Source organism: Protopterus annectens, chromosome 11.part0 (genome assembly GCF_019279795.1).
Source record: "Protopterus annectens isolate FY-2018-M chromosome 11.part0, PAN1.0, whole genome shotgun sequence".
Lineage (NCBI taxonomy): Eukaryota > Metazoa > Chordata > Ceratodontiformes > Protopteridae > Protopterus > Protopterus annectens.
In genome coordinates this window covers 282,959,120-282,979,960 of record NC_056745.1, presented here as the reverse complement: position 1 = coordinate 282,979,960, position 20,841 = coordinate 282,959,120, and positions in this window count along the sequence as shown.

Below are 20,841 nucleotides of genomic sequence, written 5' to 3'. Positions count from 1 at the left end.
GGTGTTCCCCACAACCAGATCAAATCCCAGAAGACCTCCTGATTCATTCTCCATTTGTGAGGGTCTGTTCTGGTCCTGTTCAGCTTATCTGCCACAATAGTTTCCTCTGACAGAATGTAAGAAGCCTGTAGAGTGAAACTGTATTAAATTACTATGTCCCAGGCTACCATGGCTAATCTGCACAGAGGGTAATATCTGGAATCCCCCTGTTTGTTAAAGTACCACATTTCTGTTGTGTTGTCTGTAATAACTTGTCCTTGGGGACCACAGATGACTGACAGAGTTTTTAGATTTATGACTGCCAAGATATTGTTTATGTTTTTGTGTTTTGGTCTTTGTCCGAAAGACCCAGCTCCTTAAGCAAAGTCTGAGGTATCTGATGTTACAGACTATACTGGATCTGAAAGGGAGAATGAGAGACTTGGATTCAGATAAAACAAGTCCCTACATCACAGAAGTTCCCTTTTTACAAATCCCAAAACTGGAATCTGAAGTGTCAGGGAATGTTAATGTTGGGACCAAGAAGATTTTAAGAACCACTGAAGCTTTCTTATGTGGAATATGGCTAGAGGAATTATGAAAATCATAGATAACATTAATCTTAGTATCCTGAGAAATTCCCTTACTGAAGTTCTAGATGTAGTGAAAAAAAAGCTCAGGAATCGATCTAGATATACGTTTAGCTTTTTCTGTGGAAGAACAGCTATTTGAATTTAAGTATCTAAGAGACACACTCAGTATACAATTCTGTGGGAAGGAGTAAAACAAGACTTTTGAATATTCTCCTGCAATTGCTATCTGTGAAGGAGACCTCTTACCTAAGTGACAGATTTCTTACACTTTGAAAAAGACTCTGCAAAAATAAGCAAGTTATCTAAATTAGGAAATGTGAGCACCTTGCAGTCTGTAATTGGCTATCATTAGAGTTAGAGACTTTGTGAACACACTTGGAGTAGTGGATAACTGAAAGTATAATCCAGACACATTCAATTATTTGACATATGAGGCTATATGAATATGACAACAAGCATCTTTTAAATCACTCTAAGAACCCATTTGTCTGGGATTGTATGTTGCTAAACAAAGAAACGGAGACCCAGATTTTGAGAAAGATTTAAAGGCTTACTAGGGTGGGAACGGGGGTGGTGGACTGTCACTTGAAGATAGTCATTCCAGCTTGTTGGACTGTTCTGGTTTCTATAAGGATCCCCTTCTTTTTGGTGCCTCCTTGCCTTTATTTTTGAATGCCTGCTTTCCAGAAGTTTGTTAAGTCTCCTTATTTTGATTTAAAAAAATATCCCGAGGTAGGGAGGAAATCTGTAACAAATTTGCAGATGGTCAAAAATAACCTTCCTGTCAAGGGAAAATTCAAAATCTCAACTTTGACATCTTCAGGTAAATTTTGAGAATGTAGTAATGCAACCCTTCAGATGTGTCAAAAGCACACATCAAGGAGTGCTTGGTTGCTTGAGACACAGAAGCCATAACTATAATCATTAAAGATTTTCCCTCTTAAGAAGGAAATTGGCAATAATGACCCTCATATTTTCTAATGAAGCAAGCAAAACCATTATTATCTGAGGCTGATAATTAAGAATCTTAAAAATAAATGTGGCAGAGGAATAACCTCTTATTCCAAATCTATTGAAGTCTTCACCATCTTTACTGGAGGAGGTGTGATAAGCATTTTTGTAATTTTTAGCTGCAGAAGGATTTAACAAGGAAATCATTGCATGGTCAACTTTGGCATTGGAAAATACAATTTTGTTTTTTGTTTAAGACTGAGGAACTTTATATAATCTTTTTTTTGCTTTCATACAGTGAAATATTTTAATCAAAGGTGACTCTATGATTGCTCCACACTCACCAGACTAGATAAGAACAGGCTGACTTTAAGCTGCATGGTCATGTGCCCAGATCTATGATGTTACAAGGGCCCTATGGTCCCTTATGTCCATCAAATATGACTATGAACTAGTGGTGGCCCAAGTGGGAGTGAAGAACCTGAGGTGCTCCACACAGAGGGACTTGCAAAGAGATCTGATGGAACTTATTATGCATGTGTTAGAGGCAGAAAATATACTGGTCTTGAGTAGTATCTTGTCTACGAATGATGCCTAGAAGCAAAGACAAAATAACTGGCTATAACAATTGCCTAAGCAGTTGGTGTCATTCTAAGGGGATTTGATATGTGTCAGATTGGGATGATATGGTAGATAAGACTTTCTGTTTCTCCAAGGATGGCTTTCATCTGTCATACCAGGGCTTCCATATACTAGCTAAAGCCTTTGTTGCCCCCATAGTACATTTTTTATGCAGAGTTCCCCTGCTTAACAACATAGAAAAATCAAACTCAAATTTGGAGAACATCAAAGTGGTACTACTCAATGCAAATCTAAATAGAAAGATGCCAGAACTTGAGGCCCTTCTGCGACTTGAACATATGCATATTTGTATAGTTACTTAAATATGGTTTCTATTGCAATGACAGAACACCCTCTATACCAGAGCTGACTGACAATCTTGTATTCAGACCCTTTGGAACCTGGGGAAGGGGAGTATCTTTATTTGTTAGAAATGCCATTACTTCACATCAAATTACCCATACCCTTAAGAAATCCAAGTATTGCTTCATTGCTAATTACAGATCCCTGTCAATGTCACCAAAAGATCACAGAAATTGCCTCAACACCACTGAGACATTAAATATCAATACTAGTATAAAATAGACGAAACTGCAACCAAGAACAAATACGGACTCCATACAAACAAACCGTCAGTCTTTATTACACCATTAAATCCACCAGATTGAGCGCTTTCATCTGCCCTAAGCAGATTTCTTCAGAATACTTGATATACAGTGCCTCACAGTTTTATACTGTTCTTAATTATATAATTATTCAATGATTAACAAATTAATTAATTAAATCAATCATTCAATAAAATTACACATAATAATTAAATTTGATGACTTGTCTGGACCAAATTTAACCCTTTGGTATGCTGCTGTTTCGTTTCTCAAATCTTCTTGTTAAAGTGCTACTGTGCATATTAATAACCATAAAATATATATTTATATTATAATATAATACTGTTGCTACATAAATTATTTATTATATTGTGTTTGATAAAATACATATTATCAATACAATACATTTTACTAAAATTAAGCTTAAACTAAATTAAATTAAAATAATCAACCTCATGTATATTTCTTATAACTAAACCTTAGGTAGCTGTGCTACTAATGTGAATTGTATTGCTAAAAAATGGATGTTTTGAAAATATGAGGGGTTAAATGAAAATAAATATTTAAAATTAACCATGTTAGATAAAAATGAATGGAAGAAAGTGTGGAAATATTAAAATATACAAAATTATATATATATATTACATATTATAAAATTATTATATAAATGTTGTAAAAATATATATACATAAATTTGATAAAAATGCATAATATATGTTATATATAAACAAGTGGAAAATATATATATGTGTTAAAATATTAAAACATTTACTAGAATTGAATAACAAAGGAAATACACTTTAAACATCAAATTGAGAGAAATATAACATATTAATATACATATTTGCAAATATGGTATACTAATATTATACAGACAGTTGTCAATAAATCAATACATTAATAAATAATCGCTACTAAAATGTTGAACATTATATCTTATATTAAATATTATATATGGAGAGAACAAGTTTAAACTGAAGCAGCTTTATCAATCAATATAGCCTTGATATTGATATATTCGTTGAGACCTGGCATATAGTTTGATTTAAGTCTCAACTGCCACTTAATCTCTTTCAACAGTAAGTGATTCTTTAAATCACCTCCCCTGGTATCCATTTTCATTAACTCTAAAATGGCAAATTTAAAATCTATAAAGCCTGCACAATTTACCGAGTGTTTATAAAGGGCACTGGTCTCCTTTTTTACCTTAATATCATTGATGTGCTCATAAACTCTCTCCTTTAGTGCCCTCTCGGTTTTGCCTACATAGAAGGAGGTACATGTAGTGCAGGTGGCTAAATAAACTAGCATCTTACTACTACAGTTGCCTTTACAGAAGGATACCTTACTATTAAGACCATTCATCAGTATTATATTCTCAGCCTGATTGATGTATTTACATTGTCGACAACTGCCACACTTAGTTGTACCTTTCTTTGCTTTTTTATCAAAATTGCTTCTACCTCTCTCAAATAACCTTTTACAATTCATACCAGTCTTATAGGTCAATAATGGTTTATTCCCCACAATGTCATGGATTTCTTTGTTGGTCTTTAATATAGACCAATTTTCTTCTAAAATTCTGGTAAAATTGTCCGAAAATTCATTGTACTCTATAATACATGCTTTAGAAAAATCATTAGTATTGGTACTTGAATATTCTTTATAGGTTAACTTTTGTCCTAACAAGGGCTTGTATTTCATACCCCATCCAGAATAAACCTCATCCAATATTTCACCAACTAATTCCCTAGGATAACCTCTTTCTAAAAATATTTTCATCAAGAATCTAAACTCATCCAATAAATCATCACGTTCAGAGGTCATTCTTACAATCCTTACAGCCTGTCCTTTGATGACACTTCTCTTTTGGTGAAATGGGTGTAGGCTATTATAATGTAGGTAAGAATTGCACCACGTATCTTCTGAAAAACATTTGACTTAAAACCTTTTTCTTTTTTACTTAAAATGATATCCAGGTAACTAATACTCTGGTCCTGAACTTCATGGGTAAATGACAAAAAATTAGTAGTTCCATTAATATATTTCATAAATTCCTCCAGCTTGTTTTCATGATCATCCTCCCAAATAAGGAAGATGTCATCCAGAAACCTCAGATATACCTTAATATTCTTCCTAAATATACTTGGAAAAATATATTTTTCCTCCCAACCAAGGAGGACAAGATTTGCATATATGGGGGCACAAGCTGCCCCCATAGCTACTCCAGTCAATTGCCTATAATATTTTCCCAGGAAGGTTATAAAATTATTGTCCAATACCGTTTCTGTCATTTCCAATAGTAATAATTTTGTATCTGTGGAAGCCTCTAAATATTTATAGACAACATTCTCAAAATATTCAAATCCTTCAACCCTGGGAATACAGGTAAAGAGATCCCTGACGTCCACAGTAACCAGTTTATAAGTATCTGACCAGGTTTCCTTTTTAATTTTATCCAAAAAATCCCATGAGTCTTGAACTAAATGTTCCTGCTCTTTTACTACATTTTTTAATGTTTGATCAATGAAGACTGCCAAGGGGTGTGTCTTAGAACTCTTAGCTGAGACAATGGGACAGAAGGGAGGTTTCAATATATTTTTGTGAATTTTAGGAATTCCAAAAAATTGGGATATGCGTGGATGTTTTTGTTTTAAAAAATTATAAATCCCAATTTCTATCCTATTTTCTGTAAGGTATTCTTCCAATAATGAATCTATCCTTCTATAAGCTGTTTGGATCTCATTAAATGAAACCATTATATAAGTTTCCTTATCAGTCAACATATTAAGTAATGCTTCATTATATGCTTCCTGCTCAAAAATAACCACACCCTCTCCCTTGTCCGGTTGCATAAACCTCAAATCCACATTTTCCCTTAGGGAATTAAGAAGTTTAATTTCAGTTTGTTTTAAATTATTATTTGTAAACCTTTTCTGATTTTGACTATAGGTCTCATAAACTTCCTTAGTTACTACACTCTCAAACATATTAATAACCGGATGTAGTGGGGGGTTGTAAATACTACTCCTTTTTAAATTTTGAGAGGTAGTAACTATGCTACCCATAGAATTACTGCCCTGTGGGTTTCTATTGTTTTTGTTGAAAAATTGTTCCTGTTTATTAATTAAACTTAAATTCAACTTCCTCAAATATACTTTCAGTTCCAACAATATATTTACTAAATCTCCAGGGGTCGACCTCACAAACTTAAATCCTCTTGAAAACAATTCAAAATGTTCTTTTTCCAGCTTCAAATTCGTATAATTGTGTATCTTATATCCTTTATATTGGAAGGTAATCCCATTACTCTCTTGCCTAATTTTATCTATCTCCCTTTCCTTCCCATGCTCCTCCATGCAAAATCGCTTCCACCCACATGGTCTTGTGGACCTGGATCCGACGGAATCCGCTGCTTGCTGGCTAATCTCTCTGATCTTCGAGGTCCTAAAAAAACTTCTGTAGCTTCATGAAAGGAATCTAACTCATCCAAATGACCGTTTCTCCTATCTATATATTTCCCTTGCTCATGTCCTTCATAAAATTCAACTCTCCTGTTTCTCCCACCATCATTAACATTCAAAGTATTCCTATCCTTCTTTTTTATCTGATTCTCCTTATTTTTCCAAACTTTTTGAAAAGGGAGAGGATAACTTTTACCTTTTTTGTATTGTTCCATATCTCTGTATAATTTACCCTGTTTCCTCTGATATACCTTTTCAACTTTGTTTTCTATTCTTTTCAAAATTCTAAAATATAAACCCTCATATTGTTCAAAAACTAAATCATTCACAATTTCAGTTTGAGCACAGTTAACATCATTCAACATTTTCTTCAGTTGCACTTCATTATATTTTATAAGCTTCGATATTAAAGCCAGACCACAGTCATCAAAAAAAGAATAAAAATCTGACAACACATTGTCAGTATAATTAATACCAAAAGGGTATTTGTAAAATCTTAGTCCCTGAGGGACTACTTTTTTAATCAAACATTGGTGCAAATAGTTATTATCTATCTGTAAACATTTGTATTTGTATAACATTTTCTCAAAGTCAAATATCTTGTCTTGCAATGTTTCTTCTTTTCGTTTAAAAACATTTCCTTTAGATGGTTGCACTATATCACGGTCAGAGTTCAACGATTTATCAAACACATACACTTTTTCTAAAATGTCTTTGAAACTTGAAGCATGATTTTCAACCACACCAACAGGTTGCCGTGACTTGTTTGAAAATGTTGCCGTATAGTCAATAGCTTGAGCATTAAAGTTTACAGTACCTTTAGAGTTTTTGTTTAAATTAGACAGTCCCCTGTTCTCCAGGAAAGATGTTGCTCCGTTGTTACCCGACTGCTTTCCATCCATGTTGAAAGCATTTCTCTTAACCTGCATTTCTGCCCCATCGTTTCTGTTCTTTCCACCATAACTCCCTTGATCCGAGCGTGGAGATGACGTCACTGGGTGCGCTGAGGTACTGGCAACAACGTTCTCATTCTCTTTCGGTCTTGCTATGACTACACGGTCCTCTTGCGAAAATAATTCAATCAATTTTGTGAGGTCCCCTCGGAGCGTGGATAGCTCCTCTCTCAGCCGGGAAACCTCTTGTTGGGTCTGCAACAAGTTTACACTATCGTTGACCTCCACATCAAAGCCAACAATAGTGGAATCATTCATACTCCTTTCCATGTTCCAGGCACTGATAAAAAGTTATTACAGTGAATAGTCTTTAAAGCTTTTACCAGTATAGGTTGACGAAGTCCCAAAAACAGCAATACTAGTATAAAATAGACGAAACTGCAACCAAGAACAAATACGGACTCCGTACAAACAAACCGTCAGTCTTTATTACACCATTAAATCCACCAGATTGAGCGCTTTCATCTGCCCTAAGCAGATTTCTTCAGAATACTTGATATACAGTGCCTCACAGTTTTATACTGTTCTTAATTTTATAATTATTCAATGATTAACAAATTAATTAATTAAATCAATCATTCAATAAAATTACACATAATAATTAAATTTGATGACTTGTCTGGACCAAATTTAACCCTTTGGTATGCTGCTGTTTCGTTTCTCAAATCCTCTTGTTAAAGTGCTACTGTGCATATTAATAACCATAAAATATATATTTATATTATAATATAATACTGTTGCTACATAAATTATTTATTATATTGTGTTTGATAAAATACATATTATCAATACAATACATTTTACTAAAATTAAGCTTAAACTAAATTAAATTAAAATAATCAACCTCATGTATATTTCTTATAACTAAACCTTAGGTAGCTGTGCTACTAATGTGAATTGTATTGCTAAAAAATGGATGTTTTGAAAATATGAGGGGTTAAATGAAAATAAATATTTAAAATTAACCATGTTAGATAAAAATGAATGGAAGAAAGTGTGGAAATATTAAAATATACAAAATTATATATATATATTACATATTATAAAATTATTATATAAATGTTGTAAAAATATATATACATAAATTTGATAAAAATGCATAATATATGTTATATATAAACAAGTGGAAAATATATATATGTGTTAAAATATTAAAACATTTACTAGAATTGAATAACAAAGGAAATACACTTTAAACATCAAATTGAGAGAAATATAACATATTAATATACATATTTGCAAATATGGTATACTAATATTATACAGACAGTTGTCAATAAATCAATACATTAATAAATAATCGCTACTAAAATGTTGAACATTATATCTTATATTAAATATTATATATGGAGAGAACAAGTTTAAACTGAAGCAGCTTTATCAATCAATATAGCCTTGATATTGATATATTCATTGAGACCTGGCATATAGTTTGATTTAAGTCTCAACTGCCACTTAATCTCTTTCAACAGTAAGTGATTCTTTAAATCACCTCCTGGTATCCATTTTCATTAACTCTAAAATGGCAAATTTAAAATCTATAAAGCCTGCACAATTTACGAGTGTTTATAAAGGGCACTGGTCTCCTTTTTACCTTAATATCATTGATGTGCTCATAAACTCTCTCCTTTAGTGCCCTCTCGGTTTTGCCTACATAGAAGGAGGTACATGTAGTGCAGGTGGCTAAATAAACTAGCATCTTACTACTACAGTTGCCTTTACAGAAGGATACCTTACTATTAAGACAATTCATCAGTATTATATTCTCAGCCTGATTGATGTATTTACATTGTCGACAACTGCCACACTTAGTTGTACCTTTCTTTGCTTTTTTATCAAAATTGCTTCTACCTCTCTCAAATAACCTTTTAAAATTCATACCAGTCTTATAGGTCAATAATGGTTTATTCCCCACAATGTCATGGATTTCTTTGTTGGTCTTTAATATAGACCAATTTTCTTCTAAAATTCTGGTAAAATTGTCCAAAAATTCATTGTACTCTATAATACATGCTTTAGAAAAATCATTAGTATTGGTACTTGAATATTCTTTATAGGTTAACTTTTGTCCTAACAAGGGCTTGTATTTCATACCCCATCCAGAATAAACCTCATCCAATATTTCACCAACTAATTCCCTAGGATAACCTCTTTCTAAAAATATTTTCATCAAGAATCTAAACTCATCCAATAAATCATCACGTTCAGAGGTCATTCTTACAATCCTTACAGCCTGTCCTTTGATGACACTTCTCTTTTGGTGAAATGGGTGTAGGCTATTATAATGTAGGTAAGAATTGCACCACGTATCTTTACGAAAAACATTTGACTTAAAACCTTTTTCTTTTTTACTTAAAATGATATCCAGGTAACTAATACTCTGGTCCTGAACTTCATGGGTAAATGACAAAAAATTAGTAGTTCCATTAATATATTTCATAAATTCCTCCAGCTTGTTTTCATGATCATCCTCCCAAATAAGGAAGATGTCATCCAGAAACCTCAGATATACCTTAATATTCTTCCTAAATATACTTGGAAAAATATATTTTTCCTCCCAACCAAGGAGGACAAGATTTGCATATATGGGGGCACAAGCTGCCCCCATAGCTACTCCAGTCAATTGCCTATAATATTTTCCCAGGAAGGTTATAAAATTATTGTCCAATACCGTTTCTGTCATTTCCAATAGTAATAATTTTGTATCTGTGGAAGCCTCTAAATATTTATAGACAACATTCTCAAAATATTCAAATCCTTCAACCCTGGGAATACAGGTAAAGAGATCCCTGATGTCCACAGTAACCAGTTTACAAGTATCTGACCAGGTTTCCTTTTTAATTTTACCCAAAAAATCCCATGAGTCTTGAACTAAATGTTCCTGCTCTTTTACTACATTTTTTAATGTTTGATCAATGAAGACTGCCAAGGGGTGTGTCTTAGAACTCTTAGCTGAGACAATGGGACAGAAGGGAGGTTTCAATATATTTTTGTGAATTTTAGGAATTCCAAAAAATTGGGATATGCGTGGATGTTTTTGTTTTAAAAAATTATAAATCCCAATTTCTATCCTATTTTCTGTAAGGTATTCTTCCAATAATGAATCTATCCTTCTATAAGCTGTTTGGATCTCATTAAATGAAACCATTATATAAGTTTCCTTATCAGTCAACATATTAAGTAATGCTTCATTATATGCTTCCTGCTCAAAAATAACCACACCCCCTCCCTTGTCTGGTTGCATAAACCTCAAATCCACATTTTCCCTTAGGGAATTAAGAAGTTTAATTTCAGTTTGTTTTAAATTATTATTTGTAAACCTTTTCTGATTTTGACTATAGGTCTCATAAACTTCCTTAGTTACTACACTCTCAAACATATTAATAACCGGATGTAGTGGGGGGTTGTAAATACTACTCCTTTTTAAATTTTGAGAGGTAGTAACTATGCTACCCATAGAATTACTGCCCTGTGGGTTTCTATTGTTTTTGTTGAAAAATTGTTCCTGTTTATTAATTAAACTTAAATTCAACTTCCTCAAATATACTTTCAGTTCCAACAATATATTTGCTAAATCTCCAGGGGTCGACCTCACAAACTTAAATCCTCTTGAAAACAATTCAAAATGTTCTTTTTCCAGCTTCAAATTCGTATAATTGTGTATCTTATATCCTTTATATTGGAAGGTAATCCCATTACTCTCTTGCCTAATTTTATCTATCTCCCTTTCCTTCCCATGCTCCTCCATGCAAAATTGCTTCCACCCACATGGTCTTGTGGACCTGGATCCGACGGAATCTGCTGCTTGCTGGCTAATCTCTCTGATCTTCGAGGTCCTAAAAATACTTCTGTAGCTTCATTAAAGGAATCTAACTCATCCAAATGACCGTTTCTCCTATCTATATATTTCCCTTGTTCATGTCCTTCATAAAATTCAACTCTCCTGTTTCTCCCACCATCATTAACATTCAAAGTATTCCTATCCTTCTTTTTTATCTGATTCTCCTTATTTTTCCAAACTTTTTGAAAAGGGAGAGGATAACTTTTACCTTTTTTGTATTGTTCCATATCTCTGTATAATTTACCCTGTTTCCTCTGATATACCTTTTCAACTTTGTTTTCTATTCTTTTCAAAATTCTAAAATATAAACCCTCATATTGTTCAAAAACTAAATCATTCACAATTTCAGTTTGAGCACAGTTAACATCATTCAACATTTTCTTCAGTTGCACTTCATTATATTTTATAAGCTTCGATATTAAAGCCAGACCACAGTCATCAAAAAAAAGAATAAAAATCTGACAACACATTGTCAGTATAATTAATACCAAAAGGGTATTTGTAAAATCTTAGTCCCTGAGGGACTACTTTTTTAATCAAACATTGGTGCAAATAGTTATTATCTATCTGTAAACATTTGTATTTGTATAACATTTTCTCAAAGTCAAATATCTTGTCTTGCAATGCTTCTTCTTTTCGTTTAAAAACATTTCCTTTAGATGGTTGCACTATATCACGGTCAGAGTTCAACGATTTATCAAACACATACACTTTTTCTAAAATGTCTTTGAAACTTGAAGCATGATTTTCAACCACACCAACAGGTTGCCGTGACTTGTTTGAAAATGTTGCCGTATAGTCAATAGCTTGAGCATTAAAGTTTACAGTACCTTTAGAGTTTTTGTTTAAATTAGACAGTCCCCTGTTCTCCAGGAAAGATGTTGCTCCGTTGTTACCCGACTGCTTTCCATCCATGTTGAAAGCATTTCTCTTAACCTGCATTTCTGCCCCGTCGTTTCTGTTCTTTCCACCATAACTCCCTTGATCCGAGCGTGGAGATGACGTCACTGGGTGCGCTGAGGTACTGGCAACAACGTTCTCATTCTCTTTCGGTCTTGCTATGACTACACGGTCCTCTTGCGAAAATAATTCAATCAATTTTGTGAGGTCCCCACGGAGCGTGGATAGCTCTTCTCTCAGCCAGGAAACCTCTTGTTGGGTCTGCAACAAGTTTACACTATCGTTGACCTCCACATCAAAGCCAACAATAGTGGAATCGTTCAAACTCCTTTCCATGTTCCAGGCACTGATAAAAAGTTATTACAGTGAATAGTCTTTAAAGCTTTTACCAGTATAGGTTGACGAAGTCCCAAAAACAGCAATACTAGTATAAAATAGACGAAACTGCAACCAAGAACAAATACGGACTCCGTACAAACAAACCGTCAGTCTTTATTACACCATTAAATCCACCAGATTGAGCGCTTTCATCTGCCCTAAGCAGATTTCTTCAGAATACTTGATATACAGTGCCTCACAGTTTTATACTGTTCTTAATTATATAATTATTCAATGATTAACAAATTAATTAATTAAATCAATCATTCAATAAAATTACACATAATAATTAAATTTGATGACTTGTCTGGACCAAATTTAACCCTTTGGTATGCTGCTGTTTCGTTTCTCAAATCCTCTTGTTAAAGTGCTACTGTGCATATTAATAACCATAAAATATATATTTATATTATAATATAATACTGTTGCTACATAAATTATTTATTATATTGTGTTTGATAAAATACATATTATCAATACAATACATTTTACTAAAATTAAGCTTAAACTAAATTAAATTAAAATAATCAACCTCATGTATATTTCTTATAACTAAACCTTAGGTAGCTGTGCTACTAATGTGAATTGTATTGCTAAAAAATGGATGTTTTGAAAATATGAGGGGTTAAATGAAAATAAATATTTAAAATTAACCATGTTAGATAAAAATGAATGGAAGAAAGTGTGGAAATATTAAAATATACAAAATTATATATATATATTACATATTATAAAATTATTATATAAATGTTGTAAAAATATATATACATAAATTTGATAAAAATGCATAATATATGTTATATATAAACAAGTGGAAAATATATATATGTGTTAAAATATTAAAACATTTACTAGAATTGAATAACAAAGGAAATACACTTTAAACATCAAATTGAGAGAAATATAACATATTAATATACATATTTGCAAATATGGTATACTAATATTATACAGACAGTTGTCAATAAATCAATACATTAATAAATAATCGCTACTAAAATGTTGAACATTATATCTTATATTAAATATTATATATGGAGAGAACAAGTTTAAACTGAAGCAGCTTTATCAATCAATATAGCCTTGATATTGATATATTCGTTGAGACCTGGCATATAGTTTGATTTAAGTCTCAACTGCCACTTAATCTCTTTCAACAGTAAGTGATTCTTTAAACATTAAATATCAAACCAAATACCTCCTTACTAGGGGACCTCAATCACCCAAGTATTGGTTGGCGCACTAACACCTCTAAACATAATTATGCTCAGTGTCTCCTAGACTTTATTAATACCAATGCATTGGAGCAAATCGTAAAACTATCAACTAGAAGCTCTGATATCCTTGACCTGGCTTTACCAACCTATCCCCTGCCTGCACCCCACCCTGCATCTCCACATCCCTTGCAAAGTCTGACCACATATTAGTCATCGTCAATGCCAGTACTTGTGATATCACCCCCCCCCCCACCAAAGCTGGATCATAGCCAAATGGGATCCTAGGGAGGGTAATGGATTAGGGCCACTACATACACACACACACACACACACACACACACACACACACACACACACACACACACACACACACACACACCAGCCCCCCCAGCTATTTCAGTGTCCCATTACTTGACTATTTCTTCCCAGTGACCATGAACACCGTTCAAACTGCTCTGTGTGCATACTGTTGTCTTCTTTACTTCTACAATGATTACAGATATTTGGATTTAATTTAAAACTTTTATTTCAAATTGTATAGCACAAACAATGATAGGCATTTGCTAAACAAAAGAATACAGTCTCACAATGAAAACAGACTTAGCACAAACAGTAAAATTCTCTGCCCTTGAAACTCATTCATTGAAATGGCATTGAAACCCACATACAAAGAAAATGCATCTGGCCGGTGGCAGATAAAGTTTACCTTTGGGCTTTTTGCAAACCATAGGCCCCTTACACATATGTTTAGGACTGAACATACATGCATGTGTTCTTTGATTCACCTTCCTGATTATATTAAATTATATTTCTTGTATAATACAGCACTACTTGTTAGACTATGTTTCAAATTTGTAGTCTTGAACATTTTTTCCAGTAAGCAGTAAAACAGAATGTATGAACCAATAATGACAAAACTGCCCATTTCAGAACATTTTAACCATAAAGGGCCACTAAAAGTTCTGTCATTACAATCCACCAAAATCAGTCAATATGTTCAATCTCTGCAGAAGTAAAAGTCATCTGAATAATTCCACATTAAAGAGATCTGTAAGTAATGAAGATTGTTTCTAGCAAACAACTTTATATTTCAGTGTTTTATTCTTAAAATTCAGTGCATGCTGTTGTTGAAGAATAACTTGCCTATGTTATTACATTAAAAAATGGTAATATTACAATAGGGAATGGATGCAAACTGTTCATAGTTACTAGGCGTCTCATCCAAAGGGAGACAAACTCAGGACTGCAGCACCCTCCCCCAAAAGTACAACACAGTATCAGCAATCCATCTATATACCGTGGAAGTAGAACCCGCAGCTTTCTGCATCAAAAGCAATTATGCTACCTGTTATGCTTCTAACACTGCTTTCAAATTCTATAGCACAATAGTGATGACCATTTGTGAAAAAAATAGTTGCACACTGAAAACAGACTTAGCATGAGCAGCAGTAAACTTCATTCCCTTGAAGCTCACAAGTCCTTGAAAATGCTCTAAAGCTCACAATTCTTCGAAAGTGCACTAAAACTAGCAATACTTTCAAAATGCACTGAAAATCAATTCTTTGAAAGTGCACGGAAACTCAATTACATGAAAATGTACTGAAACTCGATTTTTTTGTGTAGTTTGGTAGTTGGTGTAGAGGATTCAGGCTCTTGTCTCCTGCAACCAAGGTACAGAGTTTGAGTCTAACCAAATTAACTAACCTGCCATCTCTAACCAGGGCATTGCATACACACACAGCAAGTGTGTTTCTAGGTCTTGTATTTAAATGTGGAAAAGAAGAAACAAGTAACAGGTATGTGCGTTGCACACTGATGCAGAGGGTGTTCGTAATGAAGAACACCCTTAAAGAACACATGTAATTTTTTTTATTAAAGAAGTAAATGTTGTGACAACTCCCCATCCAGCAGGTCTGCTCCCGGCCAGTGGGGAAGCCTCCCAGCCAGTAGGTCCTAGGTGACTGCCTAGGCCACCTAGTGCAGGATCCGTCTTTGCCCACCACAAAATTAGACCATCTTTAGGGACTTTTCAAGGCAAACCAACTTTAGCTTGCAGAGGACATATGCTAAATTCCCAGCAATTCTTGCAAATATACCCAACTGAGAGGGCTGCTGCATTGACCTCTGATTTTACCAGCACCTGAAAAGTTACACAGAAAAGTCCATACCCATCCAGCCTAAAAACAAATGTAAATTCAGGAACAAAGCTCTCTGGTGAGCTCATGTATGAAAGCAAGGAACTTAAAAAATTATTAGAAAACGTAAAGCAGAGTTTGAACTTAAGGGTAGTACAGATTCCAAAAAAGTTACAAATCATTCTTCAGCATTTCTCTCAGCGGTCCAGATTATTGCAAAATGTCCAGATTTTTACCTTTCATTTGTGGTATGTACCTCATAACATTTGTAGTTTTCCAGATCATCATTTAGGACATAAGTCAGTAAATAATGACAGAAATTTGAGTTGCAGACTTCATATTCTTCAGAAAATACATACTAAGACAAAACCTGTTATTCTAGCAACTTTCTAAGTTTGTAAGAACAATATTTACAAACTGTCCCCTTTTTCCTCCCATTATTTTTGGTTTTGTCCAGATTTCTTGTGCTAAGAGGGTGACAGGTATGTTCTTCAGTTATGTCGGAGAATTACAGAATAATGTCTAGCACTGCACCAAAATCACCCATAATAATATTATCCATTCTAACCCAAACAATATAGCTAATATATTAGTAGACACATTTAGTACTAAATTTACTCCTGCTACCTACATTGTTGTCCCCACTATTCCTGACAGTTTAGCTTCACTTGTAATCACTCCGCTTCCCTACCCTGCCCCCAAATTCCACCCAACCCCACTACTTCTACATTTCAACACCACAGGCTCCTCCCACTACACCTTTACTCCAATAAAAAACATCCCACACCCCCATCTCCACCACCCCCAATCAACCAATATTAGCCCATCCCTATCCTAATTCTAATCTTCACCCTTTTCCTTGCTCTCTCTCAAATGCTAATGTTATATTGATATTGCTATTATACTCACTCCACCACTTGCATGTCACTCCCACACCTCTATTTCTTTCCTTCTTGCTCCACGCCTACCTATAGTTTTTATCTTTCCAACAATTTCTCTCTTGCTAGTACCTGCTTACCCCCTCCCACTATCCACCTTAATACAATACTCCAACTGCCTTCTTTCATCACTGCAGTCTGTCATTTACCTGTCTCACCAAAATCATATCACAACATGTTAGCCAACTTCCTCCTACCCCCTTTCTCCTCATCCTCTCATGCTTATCTTCTTTTCACAATAAACTATTCTATTTGTCACGATCTCCCACTCTTTCACATGATACTCCATCTTACAATACTATCCTGCCATTTCCAATCTCTCCCTCACTCTATAATACCTCCTACACTCAGTTTTACAAATAAAACATCTCAGCCATAGACCATCTACCCCTTAATATATGTTAAAAACCTCTAAACACTACTTATATTTTAATAAACCTAATCCTCTTTTCTCAACCCTCTTGCTTGATGGAGACATCCACCTCTATCTTGGCCCTTCCCCCATCACTGCTCCCACTGCCTCCACCTCACCCACGGTAAATCAACAACCCTCTTATCTAACAAAACACATCTCTATCTACTCCATAAACCTACAAAGCCTAACCAGTAAAATAACTGAGTTACACACTTGGATAGCCCATTATTCTCCTCACATCTTAACATTTTCCAAAACTTGGCTCAAACCTCATATCTCCAATTCCGAAATCTTATCCCCCGGCTATAATATCTTCTGTCATGACAGACTATCCAAAAAAGGAGGAGGTGTTGCTATCTTGTACTCAGAGCTACTTAATCTCCACCCCCCCTCACTTTTAACCAGCCGAGCGTATCATTCTCAACTGTCACCTCAACTCACACAAAAAATTTGCTATTGTTGCCATATATATTTCTCCTGGCAACAATATACCTATTCTATAATCCATTCTAGCCTGGTTTCCCAACACTTACCCTATGAGACAATCATACTAGGTGATGTCAACATTGACTGGAATAAACTGTCTCTAAATTCTCCCACTCTTAGCATCAATCTCTCTGGTTTCAGACAACTTAATCACTAACTCCATCTGTATTAACAAAAACACCTCCTCAACTCTAGATTGAATACTAGCATCCAATCCTAATCACTCCCAAAATCATACCACTTTACTTGACTCATTAAGTGAGCCCCTTCCCACCTTCATTCAAAGGTTGCCTTTCTGTTCCACCAAAACCCACCTCTGTAGAGAATGCTGGAATCTGGCTAGCTTTAATGAAGACACCTTTAACAACCAACTCTCTCTAGTTAATTGGTCATATCTCTATAACCTTCCTCTAAACAATGCTGTTCTTGACTTCAACAATACTTTCCTTAACATACTAAACAACCTAGCACCTGTCAGAAAAACTAGAGTCAAAACAAATCCCACTCCCTGGCTCACCAAGGACACCCTCTCCTTAATGAAACTTAGAGACAGTACTTGGAAGCAATGGTTAAAGTCAAAATCTTCCTCTAGCCTCCTTAAATTCAAAGAACTAAGAAACCTCACCAAAAAAAAAAAAAAAACATTATTCAGGACAAGAAAAGATTCTATTAAAAAGCCCAATCTACACACCACTCAAACCTTAAACAAATTTGGCACACCATGAACAAGATTTTTTACCCAGGGAAGCCTACCACTCCAAACCCTTTCCCCAATAAGACACCAATTGAAACTGCCACTTTACTTAACACTTACTTCATAGAATCCATATGTAAACTAACCCCCTGACCTAACCAAAACATTATCTCTCACCACCTCCAGCACCTGCCTCTCCACTGCCTTTTCCCTAGTACCCAGCTCCACAGCCTATATAAAATCCCTCTTACTGGAACTTAAACCATGTTCTCCAGCCTTTAACAAACTACCCCCACAATTTCTCAGACTTGCAGCCAGTGCTATTGCATATCCCATCTCTATCCTTATAAACTGCTCTATCAAATAATCCACTGTCCCTGACATCTGGAAATCCTTCTACACTATTCCACTTCACAAAGGAGGCAACTCCACAGAACCCTCCAATTATTGGCCAATAGCCATCCTCTCCCCTCTCTCAAAAATCCTACAGAAATGCATTCATAGACAACTTCTCAAATACTTTCTTCAAGAAAACCTCTTGACCCCTCTCAACATGGCCCTCCAATCCTTCACCTAGTCTGTTGCTGAGGCATTTGACACCATCTCATACCCTAAGCTCCTATCTAAATTAACCGATCTCAACCTCTCCTCCTCCACTATTCTCTGGTTCTCTAGCTATCTTAACAACAGACTACAATATGTTAGATGGCAAACTCCCTGCTCTCCTTTCCTGTCTGTACAAACAGGAGTCCCTCAAGGATCCATCTTAGGGCCTCCACTCTTTAATATCTTTACAATCTATGCTCAGCCTACTGCACATCCTCACTGATCCGATATGCAGACGATTCCACTCTTGTTACCCGCTCTGATAATCTCACTGATCTCCACACCCTCACTCAGAGTTCTTTCTACTCCATTGAACACTGGCTGATTAATAACCAACTCATCCTTAACCCTTAAAAAATGAAATTACTTCTTTTTCTTCCTAAAACTTTGTCCAAGCTTAGTGCCTCCTTCTGTTTCTCTTCCCTAGACAACGCAATCATACATGCCGACTCCCAAAATAAACTCCTAGGCATTACAATAGACAACCAACTAAAATGTGACCTTCACATCCAGCATTGCATCAAAAAAAAAAATCAAAAACTTGGTCTACTGTATAGAAAGAAAAAAATATCTATCCACTACCTTGAGGACATCTCTTGCCCAGGTTTACCTTCTCCCCTGCCTACTGTACTCATCCCCAATATTTATCCACCTCCAAGCCAACCTTATAGCCAAACTTGAACAAACACAACCAAATTGCTAGATTTGCCTGTAACCTGCCTTATAAATCTCACCACTGCCTCGCTCTTAAACAATTACACTGGCTTGAATTCCCTCAACTGCTCCAACTATCTCAGCTACAACTTGCCCATACACTAAATAACAAACTCTCAGACTACCCCTCTCTATCCACTCTTATATCCCTCTATATATCTACACATCCTCTCCACGGCTCAGAACAATTCCTGCTCAACACCTACAAACCAAAGAAATCAACACGCAGATTGCTCTATAAATCCTCAATATCCCATAACTGGAACAAACTCATCAGTAATATACACTCTGTCAAATCTACCTTGTTCTTCTAAAATGAACTAAAAACCACCTTGCTAATTCACCTTCCTGCTCTTGCTACCACCCTACCTAACTCATACTCCCTTAATGTGCCTTTACTATGTATTCCTTTTCTTAAGAAAATTTAGCAAATAATGTACAACCTCTCTCACTCTACTAAACATTTGTGGACTTTAATTTCACCGTCTTTCTCCTCCTATGTAATTAACTCCTTGCGTCTCTCTCACTTCTTATCATTTCCTTATGCTTTAATCTCTTCTATACTTCTCTGTCTTTATTCCAACCTCACCACTGATGCTTTTTTCTTGTTCTATCTATTCAACCTTGCAACTATTAATCAGGTATAATTTTCTGTGTTTTTTGCTATGTCAGTTTGAAAACTGATTATTCTTTTGACCTTGAGCACATACATTTTTGTACTCTGTGTTTTTACTGTATTTTCTCCATTTTGTACTCGCTCTTTTGTATAGTGTATGTATGTCTGTTATTATATCTTATTAATATTTTGTGTGTTATTAATATAATGTATTTTTGTGGAGCTTTTCTCCTCGGGTCTCCACTGAAAATGGGTCTTTGGCCCAGTTGGACCAACCTGGTCAACAAAAGACAAATAAGTAAAATAAATAAATAAAATAATCACTTTGCAACATGTCTTAGAATCCCTGTCAAATGCAAAAAATAATATTTCCATATGATCAGACAACATACCAGGCTGCATTCTCATCAGTATCAATTATACACTATGTGAGCCTTTTCAGGGCTGGGGTTTGGCATAATAATTACAGTGGTTACCTAAAAAATAAGAGGTACAGGGTTTGATTCTCACCAAGGGAAATTGGATACTCTTAAAATAGTCCCCAGTTGCAGCTAGCCTAGTACCAATCTATAAGCCAGTTGACTTAAGCTGTTCGACCTCAGCCTATGTGCAAGGTGTGTTTCCGATGCCTGAAGAATAGCCACTGTGACTCCCCGACACAAGTGTGGCCCCTGTCTAGACTTGGGTAATTATAGACCCATCAGCCTCACCAGCCTTATATGCAAAGCCATGGAT